Genomic DNA, 24155 nt, shown 5'->3' with positions numbered 1-24155 from the left:
CACGCTCTCATAGCGTTCCCTTCATCCACCCCCCCCACACACATACTTGCTTTCTCGCTCTCTCTCACACACACACACACACACACACTTGCTTTCTCGCTCTCTCTCTCTCACACACACACTCGCTTTCTCTCTCTCTCTCTCTCACACACACACTCGCTCTCTCTCTCTCACACACACACTCGCTTTCTCGCTCTCTCTCTCTCACACACACACTCGCTTTCTCGCTCTCTCTCTCTCACACACACACTCGCTTTCTCGCTCTCTCTCTCTCACACACACACTCGCTTTCTCTCTCTCTCACACACACACACTCGCTTTCTCTCTCTCTCTTATACACACACACTCGCTTTCTCCCTCTCACACACACACACACACACACACACACACTCGCTTTGTCACACACTCACTCGCTTTCTCCCTCTCTCTCTCTCTCTCTCTCTCTCTCTCACACACACTCACTCGCTTTCTCTCCTCTCTCGCTCTCTCACACACACACAAACACACACACACTCGCTTTCTCTCCTCTGTCACACACACTCATTCACTTTCTCTCCTCTCTCTCTCCTCTCTCACACACACTCGCTTTCTCTCACTCTCTCTCTATCACTCACACACACACACACACACACACACACACACACACACACACACGCTAGCGGCTAATTGAGTGGATTTCAGTTTTCACCCCCTCAAACTGCTACAGTGAAAACCCTTGAACAAATTTGTCTTCCTTTTAGGCAAAGCTTCCTGCAATCTCTTAACCCCCCCCCCCCACATACCTCTCCTGTCCTGTTCTCTCTCCCTGTCTACAGCGTTTACACTAGCTGGCCTTGCCTGTCACAAAGGCCCTGATGGTGATGTAGAGGATGCACATGAGTGTGCAGAGGCTGAATTTTTGCATGTTTGAGTGCGTGTGTGTGTGTTCCCTCTACCTCCCTCCCCCATGCTGCTGTTTGCTTTAATTTGCCTCGCCAGTCGCAGCCCTGAGCTTAGTTTATTTTGATAAATTGAAGGGGAAGCCCCGCTAATAAATCAGGGCCCGTGATGAAGAAAAGCCTTAAATAGGATATTAAGATTTATATCAGTGACTCCGGTAGTACGCTGACAAGCACACAATCGCTCCCTCCTGTCCCTCTCTCGTTTTTCACCATGCTCTCTCTCTCTCCCCCTCTCTTCCTCTCTCTCTCAAGCCAATTTGGCCCTGCTCTTTTCATGGCAACCAAACCCAGTATTTCTTATCTCTACCATGTAAGAGAGGAGGAGAGGTGAGGAGCAAAGTGAGAAGAGGGGCAGACAGGTGGGTGAGAGAGGGGGACGAATGGAAGAGCAGAGGGTGCTCTTTGCTGCAGTGTTTGTGTTATTGGCTCGGTGGCAGAGTGTGAATGCTCCACGCAGAGCTTCATTACTGGAGCGTGGGGGCTATCTGGGTGACAGGATACAAGATTGGAGGGGAGCGTCTGTGACTATGTGTGCATGTGTGCGTGCGTGTGTGCATGCACATCTGTGTGTATGCATACGCCTGTGTGTGTGTGTGCAGCCACATCTTGATGTGTGCTCTGAATCTGTAGGAAGACAAAAGACTGAATTTTCATGCTAAGAGTGTCTGAGTGTATATATGTGTGCACGTGCGTGTGTGTGTGTGTGTGTGTGTGTGTGTGTGTGTGTGCCTGTCTACGATCTGTGGAGTGAACACACACACACAGACAGACCAATCTATTTACTCTAGAGGCGAGGCTCTAAACCCAGGTACAGAGCCCCTTATAGAATAATTGCTTTTTCATCCCCTGCAGCACATTACTATTTTGTACCAAACCATTTCTACACAAGAATTGAAATCTATTTGTGTGTATGTGTGTGTATCTGTATGCAATAAACAATTGTGTGTGTATGTGTGCATGCACGTGTGTGTGTGTATCTATGCAATAAACAAGAGTGTGTGTGCATGCAAGCATGTGTGCACGTATCTGTATGCAATAAACAAGTGTGTGTGTGTGAGCATGTGTGTTGCATACATGTATGCAATTGCATGTTGCAATAAAGAAGTGTGTGTGTATGTGTGTGTGTGTTTTAATATGCCCATATCAACTCCGTAAATGATGCAGCTACAGAAGTCAGTGAGCACAATCGTGAGTAATTACCAATTCTGCATTCGGTCATTATTCTGTTGAGTCTCACAGAAAGCAGCTCCAGTATCTGGTCTATTAGACTGTTGAGTAATGCTTTTAACTTTGTTCCCATAATTAAACCAAGTGTACATGGGAACACTCAAAGGCTGGCATTGCGTAATGATCACAATTAAGGGTGGCACACAAAGCTGTTGGCTGCTTACAGATTCGCCGGGCGTGACGCAATGGCAATTAATTGAAAATGCAAATACATAAGTTGATGAATGAGGAGAATGCTGGGTCGACGCCGCGTGAAAAGACAACCCGCCACACTTGACAGGGCTGGGGGTGAGGCAGGATGCATCTTGTATTCCTTTGGCGAGAAAATCAAACCAATTGGATATGAAACATGGCCCCGCCGCTGGGGAGGAGAGCGTGCTGTTAGCTGAGACAGTGTGATACTGCAGACCTCAGGCACAGAAACAATGAGATGCTGATTAGACAACAGCGGGCTCCTGAAGAAACTCGCTGCTCTCAGGAGTATTTGTAGCTCAGGAAGAAAAAAAAGTACAAGAATAGGAAGAAGAAAAAGAAGAAGAAATTGGCCTTCAAATCCATCTCTCTAAATTTCACCGTTAAATGTACCAGGTTTTTGTAGCAGTATTAGTTTCTCCTGTGGCCATTTGTTTTTTCGCAATAGTGCTGAGTATTTGTGAAACATACGTGCATACAAGAGCACAGACATGCAAACACAGTCAGACCAATGAGACGGTCAGACAAAGACAAACACACTGACATAGTCATGCATGTACACACACACATGCATGTACACACACACATGCATGCACACACACACACACACACACACACACACACACACACACACACACACACACACACACAGGTACAGTGAGCTGCAATCAATGTTTGGTTGTCTTGACAACCCTCGATGAGAAATGCTTTGGACCCTGACAAGGGACTGGGGATATTGGATTATGAAGCAGTGGAAGAGAAAGCCATTGAGGAACTCTACAAACTGTCACTCAATAAAACAAGCCAGCACTCACATGTTACTGGGCACGTGTCCAAGCACCAACAGGAAGTTTGCGTCATCTTTCATTAGTGCTAAGTTAACACCATTTTATTTCACAGAATTCAAAATATCGTAGTCCCCCCCCCTTTTTATTTTCTCCCCCAATTGTACCTGTCCAATTACCCCACTCTTCCGAGCCGTCCCGGTCACTGTTCCACCCCCTCTGCCGATCCGGGGAGGGCTGCAGACTACCACATGCCTACTCCGATACACGTGGAGTCGCCAGCTTCTTCTTTTCACCTGACAGGGTGGAGTTTCGCCAGGAGGACGTAGCGCGTGGGAGTGTAACGGGTAAACTGTGCTCACGTGTTGGGGTGTTGCATTTTGTGTGCTGGTATAAGCTGAAGGGAACGTGTACCCACCTCACAGCTTTTCACCCCTTTTTCTCTAGCTAGGAGACAGAACTGATAGAATAGTGAACTGGAAAAATAACATATCCATTTAGACTTAACCCAGCAATTAGTTTCCAGGAAGAAGAAAAAAAAACGAAAAAGAATCTCCATTGTGCCTCTAAACACTTCCATACAGTATAAACTCAAATCAATAAATGCACTCTGTTCTCACACCGGTGGAGTTTCTTTTACGTGTCCCGGGACAATAAAATAACCTTATTCATATGTCCAGTATGAAATGCCTTGCTAAACTGCTTTGCTCTGCTGTTGAGAAGAAAGGTGAATGTCACCCTAACGCCCTGATTACCCCTGAAAGCCAGAATTTGAATGTTACATCAAACCCGGGCTGCAACCTCGCTCCATCTGCTCTTCCAGCAATAAAACAAACACTCCACAACAACACACTTCACCGTGGCATCGTACAGCCATCATACTGTAGCGAATTCGGGGGACAACGCAACCACAGGAACTGCCGCGGCCGGGAAGCGAACCCGTATCGCCCGCACCGCAGGAGACATCGCTAACCGCTCGACTAAAGGGTCAGATTCGCGAGCCAGCGGTCAGCGTGTGTTCTTATCCATGCACGTTACAATACATTCCGCTGCACGGTTCGTATAAAGTTCGTAAATTCCCACCCATTTAACCCGTCAGCAGTGTCCGTCCCGCTGGATGAGGAACGCGGGCGCTGCCAAGTGGCAGGGAATTCTCACAGGAGGGAGGCGGGAGAAACGGGAGGGAGAACCATCCAAACTTGCCGAACAGTTTCGCTGATGATGCCGCTCCTACTGCAAACACGGTCCGTTCGCCCGGGACACGGCAGCCGCCGTCCGTCTCCTTGTGTCTCGACAGCCTACCCGAACTCGCACAAGTCCGTTTTGCAGCGCCACTAACCTTTTGTTAGTTATCACAATCAAATATCAACTACTCCTCCACACTCAAACTTTCGCCGTCTTCCTTCCTTTCGCCGTCCTCCTTAGTTAGCCGCCATGTTCTTCTTCTTCCCGTAGTAGCAGAAGTCCCGCCCTCTGCCACCGTTCCTCACAGCCACTGATCGGCCGATGAAGTGCCCACCCATCATCAGAGGCGATTCAACCCTCCACAAGCCAGTCAGTGTAGCTCGCCACAGGAGGATCACGCTATTCCCGCCAGCCCCAGCCCCCCCCCCCCCACCCCGAACAGGCGCCCCGACCGACCAGAGGAGGCGCTAGTGCAGCGACCAGGACAAATACCCACATCCGGTGTACTCGCCCTGCTCGGGGTCCTGCGACTACAGATGACATCACTACTTCACGCATTATGATTGGGTAGGGGCTTGGGTAGGCGCTAGCTCAGTTTAGGAACAGCGGGAAACAATAGATTGACGTTAGACGCAGCTCGGGCCTTCGGCCTCGCACCTTTACTGACCAACTCTATGTCAACGTGGATTGTAAAAAAAACACACACAGCTAAATAAGTATAAAGCTAGCTAGCAACATAATCCGTGACGTCATATGTAGTCAAAGGACCACGAGTCGATATTATATGATAGTTAGAAAGCCACTAACTACAGCCAGTATTTTTCAGTAATAGATATGGAAATTTTTACACAAAAAATGTACACAACTTTCTAATTCATTACTCCATCCACTTGCCAATTCCAGTCTCAGATAAATGCAAAATCACCTATGAATATTCTACCAAAAAGTTGCCCATCATTATTCATTGTCTTAATGTTCAAATCATTAGCGCAATCCCAGATGTGAACCCAAGATGCCATGCAAGTTAGAGCTAATGCTAGTTCGTTAAATACCGTTGTGTGCATTTGATCTCTGTTACTTTGAAAAAAGGAAAATATAAAAATGTGTGCATGTGTGTATTGGTGGGTGTGTATGAATGCAGGTGAGCATCTTTATGTCCTGGCTTGCAAGAATGATGTATGACGGATTTCACAGGGACCTCTGTCTCTGTGCTGTTTGTTAATAATCTGCATCAGCTGCTGCTGGTTTGCACTGGTAGTCTATAATGGGGGTCTGGCAAATGAGGTGAATATGGGGGTTAAAAACATGCCCTCTGGTAGATCAAGGTGTGGTGAATTGCGCTGTGGACCAGCTTCCTTGAGTTAGTCTAATTACCGCCTAGTTGGTTTAATTTACTAAATTAGCCTTAGTTATTCTAATTAAAACTGGTGTAGGCTGGAGATGTGAGCAATTTTGACAAAACCCTAACATGTCAGCACGGTGGCCCAGTGGTTAGCACTGTTGCCTCACAGCAAAAAGGTCCTGGGTTCGAACCTCAGGCCATCCCCAGGTCCATTCTGTGTGGAGTTTGCACGTTCTCTCCGTGTCTGCGTGGGTTTCCTCTGGGTGCTCCCGTTTCCTCCCACCATCAAAAAGGCATGCACGTTAGGGTTAATATTCCTGCCTGTGCCCCTGAGCAAGGCAATGGAAAGAAGAACTGGAGTTGGTCCCCGGGTGCTGTAGCTGCCTACTGCTCCTATACAATAGGATGGTTAAATGCAGAGTGAATTTCATTGTATGTATGTACACATGACAAATAAAGTGTATTTTATATACTATATACAGTGCATCCGGAAAGTATTCACACCCCTTCACTTTCCCCACATTTTGTTATGTTACAGCCTTATTCCAAAATTGATTAAATTCCTTTTTTTCTCATCAATCTACACACAATACCCCATAATGACAAAGGGAAAAAGGTTTTGTAGAAATTTTTGCAAATTTATTAAAAATAAAAAACTGAAATATTGCATGTACATAAGTATTCACACCCTTTGCTATGACACTCAAAATTGAGCTCAGGTTCATCCTGTGTCCACTGATCATCCTTGAGATGTTTCTACCTCTTGATTGGAGTCCACCTGTAGTAAATTCAATTGAATGGACATGATTTGGAAAGGCACACACCTGTCTGTATAAGGTCCCACTGTTGACAGTGCATGTCAGAGCAGAAACCAAGCCATGAAGTCAAAGGAATTGTCTGTGGACCTCCGAGACAGGATTGTATCGAGGCACAGATCTGGGGAAGGGTACAAAAAAATTTCTACAGCTTTGAACATCCCGAAGAGCACAGTGGTCTCCATCATTCATAAACGGAAGAAGTTTGGATCCACCAGGACTCTTCCTAGAGCTGGCCGCCCAGCCAAACTGAGCAATAGGGGGAGAAGGGCCTTGGTGAAGGAGTTGACCAAGAACCCGATGGTCACTCCGACAGAGCTCCAGTGTTCCTCTGTGGAGATGGGAAAACCTTCCAGAAGGACAACCATCTCTGCAGCACTCCACCAATCAGGCCTTTATGGTAGAGTGGCCAGACGGAAGCCTCTGCTCAGTAAAAGGCACATGACAGCCCGCTTGGAGTTTACCAGAAAGCACCTAAAGGACTCCCAGACCATGAGAAACAAGATTCTCTGGTCTGATGAAACCAAGATTGAACTCTATGGCCTGAATGCCAAACGTCACGTCTGGAGGAAACCAGGTACCTCTTATCACCTTGCTAATACCATCCCTACAGTGAAGCATGGTGGTGGCAGCATCATGCTGTGGGGATGTTCTTCAGCGGCAGGAACTGGGAGACTAGTCAGGATTGAGGGAAAGATGAATGGAGCAAAGTACAGAGAGATCCGTGGTGAAAACCTGCTCCAGAGCACTGAGGACCTCAGACTGGGGCGAAGGTTCACCTTTCAACACGACAATGACCCTAAGCACACAGCCAAGACAACAAAGGAGTGGCTTCGGGACAAGTCTGTGAATGTCCTTGAGTGGCCCAGCCAGAGCCCAGACTTGAACCCCATTGACCATCTCTGGAAAGACCTGAAAATAGCTGTGCAGCGATGCTCCCCATCTAACCTTACAGAGCTCGAGAGGATCTGCAGAGAAGAATGGGAGAAATACCCCAAATATAGGTGTGCCAAGCTTGTAGCTTGATACCCAAGAAGACTTGAGGCTGTAATTGCTGCTAAGGGTGCCTCAACCGAGTACTGAGTAAAGGGTGTGAATACTTACTATGTACATGCAATATTTTAGTTTTTTATTTTTAATAAATGTGCAAAAATTTCTACAAAACCTTTTTCGCTTTGTCATTATGGGGTATTGTATGTAGATTGATGAGAAAAAAAGGAATTTAATCCATTTTGGAATAAGGCTGTAACATAACAAAATGTGGGGAAAGTGAAGGGGTGTGGATACTTTCCGGATGCACTGTATATAAAAAAAATCCATTTCCTCCCTCACTCTGCTCCATCCAACCAGGGGTCAGTTGCACGAATTGTGTGTTGGTTCTTTTTAAGTGTTGTTGTCGCGTAAGTATTCATTAAGTCAGGATTTATACCACACTAAATAAAAATCAGGTTGCACCACTCCTGCTAGTTATTACTAAGAACATAGCTGATGCTAAATTCTTGTAGATGACAACTAGGAGTATTTGCCGTCTGCACCTTGGTGACATTGGAAATGGCCAAGGATGCCTCCACAAGGGGCCAAACACCAGGTTTCAAAACGACACCAAACAACTGATAATTGCCATTCCAAGATCAAACATCCCTCTACAGTCATCTTTAGTCTCGTGAGCAAATCTTTAGGATTGCGGCTTTGAATGCTAATATATTTATTTTAGCTTCAACATTTTTGGTATGGCATGACCATGTTGACTGGATGTGGCAGAGGAAGCCGTTACCAGTCTCCTGTTTAACAGCGTGGGCAGTAGGGATGTGCAGAGAGCCCAGTATTTGTATTTCTATCAATATTTGTTGAGGCCACAAAATTATCAGTATTTTTATTCGAATCAAAGTGGAAATAGGCGTGACAAGCCTGTTTTTGTTTTTATTACACTTCTACACTGTTAAAATAAGTGTTCTTCAATAAACTATTATAATAATTATGAACATGTAAATGTAATATTGGTTTATGGTTTTCATAAACCAAGCAATAAACATGTATAACAATAAACATCACTGAAAAGAAAATCATTTTAAAACTAACGTTCATTTTCTACCCCACAGTCAAACCAATAAACTAAACTCTAAGCTAATAAATGCTCATGTGAACATTGTGAATCCTGCCACAACCCACCCTGATTGGAGGGCGGTGAACACATAGAATTTAACTCTTGTGTTGTTCACACATTCTGTATACTGCCCTTGTCTTAACGGTCATGTATGACCCACCTTCATTAAACCTTTAAATTAAAGCAACTTAATTAAATTTTAAACCCCAAATCTATTTTGCATGAAGAAAAAAAAACCTGTCATTCATCACAAACTTTGTAACTATCTGGGTTTTCCCTCTTCACAGTGCAGAAAGACTGCATTTAATCAGTGGACCCCACTCGTTTTATAGAGTCAAACGTGTCCCACACATGTCTTAGGGTCAAAAGACAATCTTAGTACCCTAGTGGTATACAGCTTTCATGGAAATATGAACAAAAACAATGTTTAACTTTTCTAATGTTGGAGTCACTCTTGGAAAAGTCACCAAATTTCAGGTTGAAAAAATAAAAATATGCAGGTAAGAAGGATATATATAAATGTTTCGACCCCCCCCCCCCACCGACATGTTGTTTTTACCACTTTTATGGGGGGGTCCACATCATAATTGGGAGGGGGGGTCAGACCTCCCCAATCTCCCCCCTTCCCGTAATTCAAAACGTGCTCTCAGCTACTCACTCAAAAATTGAGAATACATATCTGTGTCCCTTTCACAAAGCTGAGGAACCACACAAATGTGAAAGACCAGGAAATGTAAGAGAGACATGCCCCACATCACCAACATTACTCAAATTTAACCTGCGTTCTTCAAGGTCAAGTCTTTTAATTTCTCCCTCCCTTCTTAATTTCTCTGCAGCCAGATTTTTCATTTCAGCTTTCAACAACAGCAGTTTTCTGAGGTGTTCAAAATTCAGTACTCGCTTTTGCTTCACTAGAGCCAGACACACCAAACGTCTCCAACCCAGAACCAACAGCATGCAATAACTTAACTCAACTCACTAGTAAACTAGAGGAGTGCACTCAGTCGAGTGCAGATCTCCAACAGGCGTAGGGAGAGCGGGGTGATTTGAGCCTGTGGGGAAGTTGAGCCACCTCTTGTTTCTAGGCAACCATGGACAAAATTGGTCATGTGACCACACATTTTTGAAGTCATCCATTTTACTCACCGTATGATGGAGAGAGGCCCATGGAAAGGGGTAAAACTGTTTTTTGCTGTTCAAAGTGACCTTTCTTATGTTCAAGGACTTGTGATTCTTGTGTCTGAACAATTACAGACAAGTTTGAAAAAAATCTCACACGTGTTAGTGCTTACGAAGTTACAATATGAGGCTATACTGTTAGCATGACGCTAGCTCTAAACTGCTGGATGATGTTTGGTAAAATGGCGGAGGTGGGGCAATTTGAGCCAAAAGGCCTGGGAGAAGTTAAGCCAGTGGCTCAACTCAACCCCACTTATGATTATTATGAAGGTTTTATTTCACTGTAATTCTACATTGCATTATTACATTTTGTGATTTGACATTTTGAATTTTAGACCAAAAACCATCATGCCACACTTCGATAAACGGAAGACAGACAGGGCTTCAACTCCCCTTGTGGATTTGGAGAGAGCAGTAGGAGGGGTACAGAATGGGAACTCCATACGTCAGGTGGCAAGGGACATTAAGATCAACAGCATGCCTTTAAAGTGATACATGGATTTGAAACAACTAGGACACTAGGAGAAGCGAAAAGAACAGGGTATGAGAGAACAGGACACGCCAATCGTCTTCGATGAACAAATTGAGACAGACCTTGCAGAACATATAAAAAATATAGCTGCAATGTTTCACGGTCTAAGTGCCATGAAATGTCATGAACTGGCATTTGAGTTGGCACGACGAAAAGACATTGATGTCCCTGCAAGCTGGATCAGAGAGGAAAAAGCAGGTTAGTCTGAGTGTGCATTTATAGAAATGGGGAATATTAATAATTATTTCCCCAGGAAATGCCTACCATTACTTTGTGGCTAGCATATAGAGAAGCGCCCACAAAATGATTATGTTTAATGACTATTGTTAAAAATAACTCGAAAAAAGTTCGAAATTGGACATTTATTTAGAGGTTATAGCTTTACCATGTCAAGGCTCAGCATTTTCGGTTTTTATTTTTCAAAGCCATCCAGCATGCCGAATTTCGCCACAAGAGGACACTGTTATATAACCCCACACGAACAGGAACAACTTTTGGATCCGTGGAAACATAAAATCCAGGTGAAAATCAGTTTAAACCGATCTGATCCTTTTAAAAAACCTGGGTATTTTTCGGTGAAAATCGGTAAAAACCGAAAACGCCGAGCCTTGCATGTTATGTAAATCTCAACGTTAACTGCAATGGTTGAATAAAGGACTTTTAAACTTTTAAGCTTTTCTAGGATGTGATTGGTTCAGGAGTTTTAAGGTGCACCACCATCTGTCATGCTGCACTCCTGAAGCAACCTCTTGTGGAAGAGCCATTGCTTTTAATAGGCACAATGTGGGAGAGTTCTTCGATAACCCCACTTCAGTGATGGACAGGTAACATTATGATTGATAAACTAGACCTACCACATTAACTGACTAAATCTGCAACCTCAAACTGCTTTAAGGTTCTCTGATTAACAGCCCTCGTTTTGAATCTCATTTCAGGTATAACTTCCCTCCACACATGCTATATAACATGGATGAAACTGGTGTTACAATGGTGCAGACACCCAAGCAGATTGTAACAGAGATGGGGAAGAAGCAAGTGGGTTCGGTAACATCTGCTGAAAGAGGGGAGCTTGTCACTGTGGCCTGTGCAGTAAATGCTACAGGAAATGCAGCCCCACCCATGTTCATCCTTCCTCGTGTCCGTTTCAAAGACCACTTCATCAAGGGATCACCAGCAAGAGCCATAGGTCATACAACAAAATCTCGATGTATGAATAAAGAAGCCTTTGTCGTGTTCCTGGAGCACTTCATACGTCACTCAAACAGGTGTACTGATCATCCAGTTCTGCTGATTCTTGATAATCATGAATCTCACATGAAATTAACCTTGGTGAATAGGATACATCTTGGAGACCCATATGCTTTAGGCGCAGGTCAGTGGATTAATGACGAGATAAAATGGCCCAGTCTTCAGTGGCCAAATATTCACGAATACCTGATCGACACACCAAGTCTTTATTCCCGGGAGAACTTGAAAGCGTACACATCTCTGGATGCATACAACTGTTACTAGCGGTCATGTCCAGGACATACCATTTCATGATTACAAAGCTGAAATCAAAAGAAAGGTTGTGGATTGGTATTGTGAACAGTGCAAAAAATGAAGTCAAAAATATGTACTGTGAAACAAATCATTTAATGCAGCAATAAATTGGCATCACCTGTAGTTGTATCCTACATTAAAACAATTGAATGTTGAATTAATCCCAATATTTTTTTCATTACCTCGTCTCTGCTGCTGTACCTGCACATAAACGTATGACTAATAAAAACCTTGAACCTTGAAATTTATCTTTGAATCTACATACTGTAAAATGTAGATTATAATTTCATGGATCCTTTATCAAAACATTGACAAGTTATTTTCTAGGGACTATACATTTACAGAGGTTTGTTAATGCTGCATGCACAATCACCAGGTCATCGAAGAGGTCTACCTGTGTGAGTGGAATAACAGTTGTCAGAATTTTGAAATTCTTCCATCTACCCATTACTCTTTCAATGTGTATTCTCCCATTAGACAAACACCTTGATGTTTCCACTTCTTGAGCAGAGAGCTGCTTTTTACCTTTGGTAAAGTGAGGGATTCTAAGGGTAGCACCATGTACGGCAAGCTCATCTCTGATGGTAAAACCACGATCTGCTAGTATCTTATCATTTACTTCTAGAAGATCATAAAATCCAGACTCAGCTGTAAGTTGTTTATCAGAAACATGCCCACCCCAACTTGCAGACAGAAAAGTAATGGCTCCTGCAGGTGACATGCCAACCAAATACTTAACTGTGTTGTGGCTCTTATAATTCGAATATGCTTGGGCTCTGGAGGTTAGATTTGTGGGTCTATTAATAAAAATTTCAGTGCAGTCAATAATGCATTTGCAACACGTGTATTTAGCTTTAAAACATTTTAGAATATTCCTTAATATTGCATGCTTGCTTGGCCACTTCATGAGAAGTTTCAAAACCTGAGACATAACAGGGAGCCAACTTCTCATAATTTTAGAGATGTCACATTTGGTAACATTAAATCTGAATGCAATATCCTTGTTGCTGAGCCCTAAACGGAGTTTCATCAGGATAGCCAATAGATGGTCCTCCAGGGTCAGAGAGCCACGCACAACCTCTACACTGTCTTTAACTGTTTGGAGCAACCACTCAAAAATGACACTGGTCAGACCTGTGAAAAACAGAACCTGTGCTGCTTTGCATTTGATAGAGCTAAAGGAAAACTGTGTTCCTGAGTGTTGCTTTTAGTTGTTCATTCTCGGCTTTGAGTTTGTTGATGTCCACAAGCAGGTTGTCACATTCAGTAGCAAGTTGGCTGTACTTCTGTTTGAGGTAATCATGGAGGGCCTTCAGGGCCATGGCTTCTGAAAAAGAGATGAGATATAAAGATAAATAGAAATTTCACAGTCCTATTTGTCATATCTGGGAAATGGCTACACTCTGGGTGATCATTCAGACTGTGCCAAACAGAATCATGGCCAAATACTTTTTCACAACAAATAGAAAAACAGAACAACCCGATTAATCCTGGTAGCGGCTGTCCTACTGTATAATAGTTAAGATGTTAGACGTTCTTACCAGTGCAAGGACCAGCACCTGGCTCCATTCCGCAATTATTTGGGGAGCGGGAAGCGTGTGTGGATTCTGATGCAGCCTCATCAACAACTTCTGTGGACTGATGTCCATTGTCTAGCTGTCTGTGGGGGGTTTCATCCCTTCTTCTTTTTCTCTCATATCTAACACACACACAAAAGAGCAAGCAGTTGGTACAAAAGTTAATTTACTCAGTTGACCACAGGTTTATCACATCCTCAATTCATGTCAGTGGAAATCACATAGCACGCCTCAACGGGCTTCATGAGATAATGTAGACATAACAGAAAGTATCTGGCCTAACAGATCATTCTGACAAAAATATAGCTTACATTAAATTACTCACCATTTCTTCTCTGCATTTCGAGTCATGCTATGTCGAGTTATGCTGGGTGAGCACAGTGAACAACAAATCACAAGGAAGTGACCATGTTTACCTCTCATGTTTTGCATCGCCTTTGCTGGACTGGGTTGAGTAGGAGAAGACAGGCGGGACAAACTCAGGACTGTCGAAGTCCTCAGATGCCTCTCCTGTACTAATAAAGTGTATTCCAGTGACTTACAGTAACGTTAACACACCAAAACAGGTCATTGGCCTACCATTACTACGTTAACAGTTACTAGCAACACAACTTTAGCAAAATTGAATCAAGGCACGTTAGCTTCTAAGCTAGTTCAGCTCAAACTTGAACATAATTACTCTGTTGCTTGCAAACATTGTTACTTATATATGTACAGGACTCAATAATTGCGTTATTTAACGTTTGTTGTTCTAAGTTAAAATGAGCGATGTAACGTTATGGCTGATTAGCCGAGGCCTAACGTTAACTTACCTGTTATGAAGTGACCACTGCAAATGCGGGCTTAGTTCTTCGCTCCAATCGCTTCTTCTGATTGCTTGCAACCAAAGACGTCTCCGGTTATCCTTAAAAGGGGTGTGAGTTAACGGAATTCGGTAAAAATTGAGCGTTTTGTTTTGTTTGTCAAAACGATTCTAGCAACCGACTGCACAACATGACATGATGACGCCATTCGCTTCCTTACTGCAGCCGACATGCGCAGTAGAACATGAGTGACGTCAGAGTGACATAGCCTGATAATTCCGCTACAATTACATTGGATTGGTGGAGAAGGTTGAGGGCGCTGACATCAGTGCAAGGTTTCTGAGGCGAAGTCGTGGGAGTTTTGTGGATGGAAAGCCCACCTTCACATTCAAAGAGAATGATGAAGGACTCATCCCTAGAGGTGATGTGCTCAAGAAACTACCTAAACCACAAAAACTTGGTGGAACAGACAGAAAGGAGCAGAAGTTCATATTCCCCTGCAGCATTGACAAGTGGGATGTTGACCAGTAGCCCGGTTCTGTGAGGAGAATTGCAGTCGATTTTGTTCTTCATTTTGACCTTGATTCTGTTCTGAAATTTTTAAATAGGCCATGTTTAAGAAAATTGGCCTTTGAAGTTGTTAACTTTATCTTTAAATACAACCTTTAAGAAGTCATTTGGTGCTGAATTTGTCTTGTTTTGATATAGCATGATATGAGGTGGCGGGCAGCATGTTAGCGCAGTGGTTAGCATGGTGACCTCACAGCAAGAAGGTTCTGGGTTTGAGTCCCGAGGTAGTCCAACCTTGGAGGTCATCCCGGATCATACTCTGTGTGAAGTTTGCACGTTCTCCCTGTATCTGCGTGGGTTTCCTCCGGGTGCTCCGGTTTCCTCCCATAGTCCAAAAACATGTAGGTCAGGTGAATCGGCCATACTAAATTGCCCCTAGGTATGAATGTGTATGTCGGCCCTGTCTGATGGCCTGGCGGCCTGGCAAGGGTGTCTCCCCGCCTGCCATCCAATGACTGCTGGGATAGGCTCCAGCATCCCCACGACCCTGAGAGCAGGATAAGCGGTTCGGATAATGGATGGATGGATTATATGAGGTGAAAATGTTCACTTGTACTTCAACATAATCAATGGCACAATTTACCCCCATGTGGCTCAGCTTATCCTCTCCCTAGGCTCAACTTACCCATCATCGGGGGCAAGTTGAGCCAAGAGACCAATTTTCTTTGGAAAGTCACATTTTGAAAACTGTTTATTTTAGATCCAAAGTGATTATTCCCAGGGATGTGCCACATCCTGAGATATATGTGCATATTTTAGTTGGCAATATTACGGTCATGCCCTCACTTTAGAGACACCTCAATTAAAAACTGGCTGAACTCACCCCACTCTCCCTATGTATCTCTCCTTCTCCGGTGTTCCAACTGGGCGACAAAACCTACCAGTAGAAGGGAAGTACACACACATGGACAGAAAGCCAGTGTTTTTCCTGCTATTATAAGATTTTTGCACAGCGCCCAAGTCGATTACACTGGAAATATGTTAAAAAAAAGTTAATATGCAGTGGTCAACCCAATAAAAACGATTTGCCTGTCAGTCTGTGGATGCACAGCCTCCTAGGCAGGCCCTCACACGAAAGGGACCAAAGTCTGACAGGAAATGATGGACATCAGGCTATCATAATTTTAAAGCCCTTACTAAAAGACATGAAATGTGTTTAACCACTTTGGTTTTCATGATATAAAATGAATGAAGGTGAATGACTGCTCTGCTAATTGACTTTCATTCATAAAACAACAGGGACAAAACATAGCTGAGCCATGGGAAATTTTTTATTGTAGCGACTGAGAGGATTTCCAGCTCTGACTGTGATTAATCCTAGTCTTGTAATTGTGTTTTTATGTCGGAGTTTTAACATTGGACACTATGGCACTTCTGCGTGGCGACGAGGTGAATAAGGCGAATTATTTTTGGTTCATCCAGTGTTCCTCCAGTTCTCCTGTACTGAAATCAGTAGTGAGTGTTTTGCTGGCTTGCGTAATATGATCAACTTCTCATTAACTTTCAAGACTCACACCGAAATACATGTTTTGGTTTTGATACCACTGCCCGATCTGACTCAACCATACATGTGAGTCGCGCATGAGCATGGTTGACTCAGATCGGGTAGCGATGAGAGCAATGTTGTCCTGTCCTCTGCATCTTCCTCTGTCACACCAGCCACCTGCATGTCCTCCCTCACCACATCCATAAACCTCCTCTTTGGCCTTCCTCTTTTCCTCTTCCCTGGCAGCTCCATATTCAGCATCCTTCTCCCAATATACCCAGCATCTCTCCTCCACACATGTGCAAGCCATCTCAATCTTGCCTCTCTTGCTTTGTCTCCAAACCGTTCAACCTTAGCTGTCCCTCTAATATAATTGTTCCTAATCCTGCCCTTCTTTGTCATGAAAATCTTAGCATCTTCAACTCTGCCACCTCCAGCTCCGCCTCCTGTCTTTTCATCAGTGCCACTGTCTCCATACCATATAACATAGCTGGTCTCACAACCATCTTGTAAACCTTCCCTTTAACTCTTGCTGGTACCCTTCTGTCACAAATCACTCCTGACACTCTTCTCCACCCACTCCACCCTGCCTGCACTCACTTCTTCACCTCTCTGCTGCATTCCCCGTTATTTTGGACAGTTGACCCCAAGTATTTAAACTCATACGCTTTCTTCACCTCTATTCCTTGCATCCTCACCATTCCACTGTCCTCCCTCTCATTCACGCATATGTATTCCGTCTTGCTCCTACTGACTTTCATTTCTCTTCGCTCCAGTGCATACCTCCACCTCTCCAGGCTCTCCTCAACCTGCACCCTACTCTTGCTACAGATCACAATGTCATCTGCAAACATCATAGTCAATGGAGACTCCTGCCTGATCTCGTCCATCAACCTGTCCATCACCATTGCAAACAAGAAAGGGCTCAGAGCCGATCCTTGATGTAATCCCACCTCCACCTTGAACCCATCTGTCATTCCAACCGCACACCTCACCACTGTCTCACAGCCCTCATACATATCCTGCACCACTCCTACATACTTCTCTGCAACTCCTGACTATACCACACCTCCTCTCTCGGCACCCTGTCATATGCCTTCTCTAAATCCACGAACACACAATGTAACTCCTTCTGGCCTTCTCTATACTTCTCAATCAACATTCTCAAAGCAAACATCGCATCTGTAGTGCTCTTTCGTGGCATGAAAGTAATAATTTCAAGATAATTAACAGAGTTAATTCAATAACCGAATTAATTTGAGTACAGTTAAAGTTATAGTACAGTTTTACCGACAGGGATACAGTAGTGCACGGAAGCTGTTTCCATGGTTACCATGCGTAGCTACGCGCCTGCTGTTTATTCGCAGAGCGCTTGTCTGCCTGTCTATTCATGAGAGAGCGCATCTTGACCCTGCGGATCCAAGCCGGTATGCAGGCGGAGTGTCGCTTACCGCGACCCTTATGAGGAACACCAGCTATATGACACGTTTTTTCCCCAAAAAAAATAATTTCTAAAAAATTTCTAAAAAATAAATATTCATAAAGTCAGTGAATGTTCGCATTCATCCAGGTCATGGTTATCCAAAGGAGTTGAATCAAGTCCAGTTGCACTTGATTCAACTCCTTTGGATAAATAGTCATAAAAAACCACTATTTGTGCTTTGCCGAATACTGTATTCGGATTCGGCTCCACCCCTTAGTGTGCATGGGTTGGGGTTGACACTTTAAAAGTTTACGACTGATCACAATCAGTAACCAGATTTAATATCTTGTGTCTGAAAACCTTAAAGACAGTACAATAACACAAACAATTTCTTATTTGTCAATGACTAATATTGTGTTTTTCATACCTACATACATAACTGCTGTTATGTGTACCAAGAACTGCGAGGGAGTGGTCCGGTCCTCATTAATATTCACGACAAGTACAAGCCAAGGTTGTCAGAAAGACTGAGTGGGGTTTCATAGTTTAATGATTTGATCTGATAGGCTGTATCTGATGACATCATGAGTATCAGGAAAAGATCGGCTGAGAAAAGCTGAACGGGGTGGGGGGGGGGGCTCCTCTTCTAAAGAAAAAAACCCAGAAAAACTAAATCCTACCTTTATGCTTGTATATTTTTCACCAGAAAGAAACAGCACAAAACGCACGATAACTTAATTAATCAGAGATATTAGAAAATGTATGTTTTTAAATTTCAGTCCATCTTTAAGCTACACTACAGCCAGCAAGAGTCCGGTGTTTTGTGACCGATTGGCAGCAATCAAGTGAATCTTCCCTTTGACAGCAACTGAGCTCGCTACACTAACTTGACTGAATCATTTCATAGTAGAAACGCTGCAGGAGAGATCACTGACAACATTTCTCAAGATCCAACTGACTGATGCACCCTCTCTCAATTACACAGCCCACCAATGGTGACATCCTGCAACAGTGGTTTCTACGCTGTGTGCAGCAAGTCAAAGTCACACACTTCCTAAACCCACAGTAACATTCCTCTGATGGCTTTTATATAACACTGGATCCCACTCTGTGTGCGAACTTCACCTTTTCTAGTGCTGCACATGTCCAGATGAACCTTTTAACAACAAACAGGGTGTTCGCTGCAGGGACATGGAGGAACCAGACAAGAGCACTGACGCTCTAAAAAGATGTTTCTGTGTCACTTCTAGCACCAACATGAGTTAGTTCTGGTTCGACAGCAGGCATACAGAGGAATCACCATGTACTTTACGCTCAGTAAAACAAACCAGGACCCACATATCTCTGGACATCTGTATCCAAGTACCCTACTGACAGAAACTCTGATTAACAATTCATTACTGCCAAGTTATTGCCACTTTGTGGGTTACTCACACTATCCCCTGCCAATATTTAAATGTCAAAGCGGTAATCTATTTACATTAGAGACCTTAAAGGGATAGTTCGGATTTTTTGGAGCGGGGTTGTACGTATCCATGCCATAGTCAGTGTATTAGCTACAGTAGCAAGCGGTCGGCGCGTCTGCAGATTGGAGAAGCAGGCAAGGCTGGCAAGGCTGGCAAGGCTGGCAAGGCTGGCAAGCAACGTACTGCTGTGGAGGGGGCAAGAAACAAAACGTGAATTAGCCACCTAAAAAAATGTGCACCTAAAAAAAAGAAGAAAGAATCAATATCAGTTTAAGTGTATGCTATATTTATATTATTTTCGCTGCTATAGTCGCCGTTAGAAAGTCGTTTTTTTTTTTGGCACTACATTTTCTCAACCGTAGAACTTCTCTGTAGTCCTACGCATAAGCGCAGTCTGTTCCGTTCAGTCTCCATCTGCCAAAGTTCTTCTGTGTACTCTGGTTCATAACGCTATCCTCTTGTCTCCCCGCTGAACCGCGTTTCATCGTTATTGTCATAATCACTCGTTTTTATTTTCTTGAGTTTTTTTCTCCCTTCTATAACCCGCTGAAACTCTGACTCACACAGCTGACCGGCGGGCGGCGTAATATAGTGCGCGGCATAGCAGCGCTTATGCGTACAAATACGGAAGTTCTGCGGTTGATAAATATAGTGCAAAAAAACCCCCCAAAAAACAAACAAACCCCAAAAAAACGGATGTCTGATGGCAAGGTAAAGCGGTGAAAATACTCTAAATATAGAATACACTTAAACTGATATATACATATATATATATACATATATATATACATATATATATTTAGGTGCGGCTTTTTTTAGTTGGCTAAAATACGTTTTGCTTGCTGCACAAAGAAAAACAGGTTGATATAAAAAGAGAACATTGTTTTCTGCAGTAAGTCTGACAAAGGTGGGCACACGGAGGCCCGTTAATAAAAGGCACTTGACCTCCCTGCATCCCAGCATCCCTCCCTCAGTCTCTAATCACCTCTACGATTGAGAAAGGTGGGCCCTCTGATATGTTGTGTGTAATACATTCAAACACACACACACACACACACCCGTGTGTCTGGTGACAGACGGAGGGGATGAAGTTGTCAGATCCTTGCGCATGGTGGTGCCGTGGGCCCCTCTTGGCTGGCTGCTGCTCGTTTAACGTGTTAATTAGCCCTGCCTGCTCCTTTTGTACGGTAATTACACTCAGCCCGGGCCAGGACACCAGGACACTCATTAAGGGCCACTGAGCACGGGACGGCAGGCCAGGCAGGTTAGCACGGAGACATATGGACGGGATGACATGTGGAAGGTGGAAAGAAATCCGGCTGGAATACTGAACACACCTGCTATATAGCCATGCCGTAATGCACACTTCTTTTAACCGATACAAGCAGATGGAAAACAGAAACAAATCCAAATGTACAGAAGGCAATTGAATTTGACACAACTGAACATTGCGCTGAAATAGAGAGAGAGAATAAGCGTGGGTCGGTATGACTCCAAAGCTTACATAAAGTGAAGCGCGAAGAATGAGGCGTAAAAATGAGAGAGACACAGACGGATTCAAAGCGAGTCTTATAATAAACATATGGGCGCTGTGTGGTAGAAAGACAAAACGGGGGGAGGAAAGGGAGGTAGAAAGAGAAGAGGGAGGACGGCGGCGTGTGTGAGGTGCCCCTGGGGGACACGGAGGCAGGCTAAGTGCAGAGGTAGTGTATTGTACTTTGGGTATCTCCATTCTAGCCGCTTTCTCCCCCCCCCTCCCCCATTCCCACAAGAAGCAGCCGGTTCATTTGCCCAATGTGTGCCTGACAGGCCAGATTAAGAGCAGTTTGTTTTATAGACGTGGGCTAATTGAGTTGGCTAGATTGCCGTCACTCTGTCCGCTCCCACCGTTGAAGATTACATATTTCCTTTTCATATCGCTGCGCCGCAGCCGTGCGTAGCCATCTATCTCCCTCCCTCCCTTCCTTCCTCCCTTCCCCGGCTTCCCCCTCTGCCTCCGCGTGGAGCGGGCAGAAAGCTTTACTCCATCTAATTAGTGCTCCTCTCCATCACTAGTCACTCCCTCGTTCACTACTATATCTCCACCCGAGAGACCTGGCTTCACCCCCCCCCCCAACTCTCTCTCTCGCTTTTTCCTCTGTCTGACCCCTCCATCTCATTATCTCCTCCTCTCTATCGCTCCTCGTTCTCCTCTTTACACAACCTTCCTCCTTCCCCTTCTCTATCTTTGTCATTATGTCTCTCCCTCTCCTCCTCTTTTTACCACCTTCCTCCTTCCCCTTCTCTATCTTTGTCATTATGTGTCTCTCTCTCTCGCTCCCTCTCCTCCTCTTTTCACCACCTTCCTCCTTCCCCTTCTCTATCTTTGTCATTATCTCTCTTTGTCTCTCTCTCTCTCTCTTCGTCTCTCTGCACCCCCCACCCCTCACACACACCCCGGCACTTCCTCTCCCTTAGTGGTTTCTCTCCCTCTCAATGAGTTAATTAGGCTCATCTTTGGCCCCCTCCTGCCAAAGCCTGTGCCCAGAGGGGCAGCTGCAGCACTCTATTTTTAGAGGACAACAGAGACGGCAAAGAGAAAGAGAGAGAGAAAGCTGAAGGTCATTTCGTACTTTTAGTCTGGGTATGTGGATATCAGTAGCGCACACATGTGTGTGTGTGTGTGTGTGTGTGAGTGTGAGAGAGAGAGAATGAGAGAAAAGCAAAAATATTGTAGATATGTCCTTTTAAATGCCCTCATGCAGACGTAGCTTCACAGTGTATTGAGCTTCAAGAAAAGCACCGAGCCAACCATTTGGAGCAAGCACCACCTCTGATCAAACCAAGCATCAAAGTAGCATCTAAACACCCCCAATTCACTAACCCAGAGAACAATCTTACTGACTAACACGAGCACGTATCATCATCATCATCGGTGGTCACTCGGGGTCGAGTATGACTGTCCTCCCCCCTGGGTCCCTCTGGGTCCTCAGGTGGGCGTAGAGGCCGATCCTGGAGCCGCATAATGGGAGGACGCCTGCGCGTGACAGCTTTTTACGTGGAGTCGCTGATGCACCTGCAGCCACCACACGGTCCTTAGTGGGGGGGGGGGTGGCCAGAGTCCAATGGCAAGGAGAACCAAGACGATTGGGGACCACCCTCTGTTGCAGCCTTCATCCGCCTTCACTGCCGTTGTGACCTGGAGACATCTTCTGCCAGTTCCACCATTGAGGTCTTTGTTGGATCTTTGTTGGATCGCGCTTCATCTGCAACCGCCCCCTTGACCTATACCCGCCTTGGGTGACCCTACCAGGAGCCAAGCTCCGGACGGCATAGCTCTTGGGATCATTGGTACATGCAAGCTTCTCCACCACGACAAGGTGGCGATCCAGGAGAAGAACATGAGCACACACACACACAACTCCACGAGACCACAATCTCATCATGACCAAAGTAAAAGGACACATATGATTTCTTTGCTGACAAATATCAAACCACCAACACTATACTATGATCATACGATTATACGGGTTAAGTAAATCACAACTTGTCATGTTCAAATAGTTTCATGGTTTTGATGGAGCACGGCCAATTTCTAGGAGGACACAGCAAACCATCCAGCGTACCACCAAGGGGCGTTCGGCGTACCACCGGGTGGTATGTGTACCACAGTGCGAGAATCACTGCAGTGCAATCGGCTTCATGCTGGAGCCGCGGGATAATGTGTCATTACAGAGACAGAACAAGCCCTGCCCTCGCCGCTGCTCTACAGAGCATTAAAGCCCCAGAGCTCAATTTCCCGCACAACTCCATCGAAGGTGTAGCACTCACACTGCGGCTGATTCCCAAGGTTTCCATCCATCCAGGAGATTTACACCGTAATGTGCTTCATAAAGTACCCCAAAAAATGACCATGACGCGCCCCCCAGTGAGAGCATGAAGGAAACAGGGAATTCAAACAACCAGACAAGAGGAGAGTGAATTCATACAACTTACATAACATACGACTTTGGTGTATGGCTCACCTGCCGCTCGCCTTATTGCATGAGGAGCTGTTATTCTTTTAAGTTGAATGTGGTTCTTCCAACTTCTGCTTCGTGTTATTGTGATCTTTATTCAAATAAATGCTGCAGATCACCCTCACATACAGGCCGGGAAGCTCTGGGGTATTTTCTTACACTGTACTCCGTCTGGAAAATACACTAAGCAGAGAAGAAGAGAGATGCAAACCTTCAGTAGTTGTATATGCTGCAATAATTTGCTGTGATGGTGATTTTTTTTTTTGCAGTAGTGGGAGGAGTAGCATCAAGGTAATTGGGAGGCGCAGACTGCGCCTGCATGAGCATTTCATTGTAGGCTATTGTATGCGTGTGGTGGGTGTGTAGGTCTTCCCTTCTCCTGGATCGCCACCTTGCCGTGGTGGAGAAGCTTGCATGGACCAATGATCCCAAGAGCTATGCTGTCCGGGGCTTGCCTCCTGGTAGGGTCATCCGAGGTGGATAGGTCAAGGGCGAGGTTCCAGATGAAGGAGGATCCAACAGAGACCTCAACGGCAAAACTAGCGGAAGACAATGCCAGTGAAGGTGGATGAAGGCCGCAACAGAGGGTGGTCTCCAATCGTCCTGGTTCTCCATACCACTGGACTCTGACCACCTCTGCTAAGGACCGTGTGGTGACTGCAGGAGCATCAGGCTCGCCAAGTAAAAAGGTGTCACGCGCAGGCGTCCCCCTGCAAGGATACCCACAAGGACCTAGAAGGAGGACAGTCATACTCGACCCCGAGTGACCGCTGATGATGATGATGATGAGGTCTTCCCATGCTCCTCCAGGTTCAAGTGAAATCCAGCCGAAATACATGTGTCGCTTGATGTTTCATTTCATGACTATAACTGTACGTTACTTTCTTTTCACATTTGTAACAGCTCTATTTTGGTCATGTGCAGCTTTGTCGCCATTAAAGGGAAGCAAACACAATCTTCAACATTATCTTCTCTACAAGTACACATT

Source organism: Lampris incognitus, chromosome 5, assembly GCF_029633865.1.
Source record: "Lampris incognitus isolate fLamInc1 chromosome 5, fLamInc1.hap2, whole genome shotgun sequence".
NCBI classification, from domain to species: Eukaryota; Metazoa; Chordata; class Actinopteri; order Lampriformes; family Lampridae; genus Lampris; species Lampris incognitus.
This window is presented reverse-complemented; position numbering follows the sequence as displayed.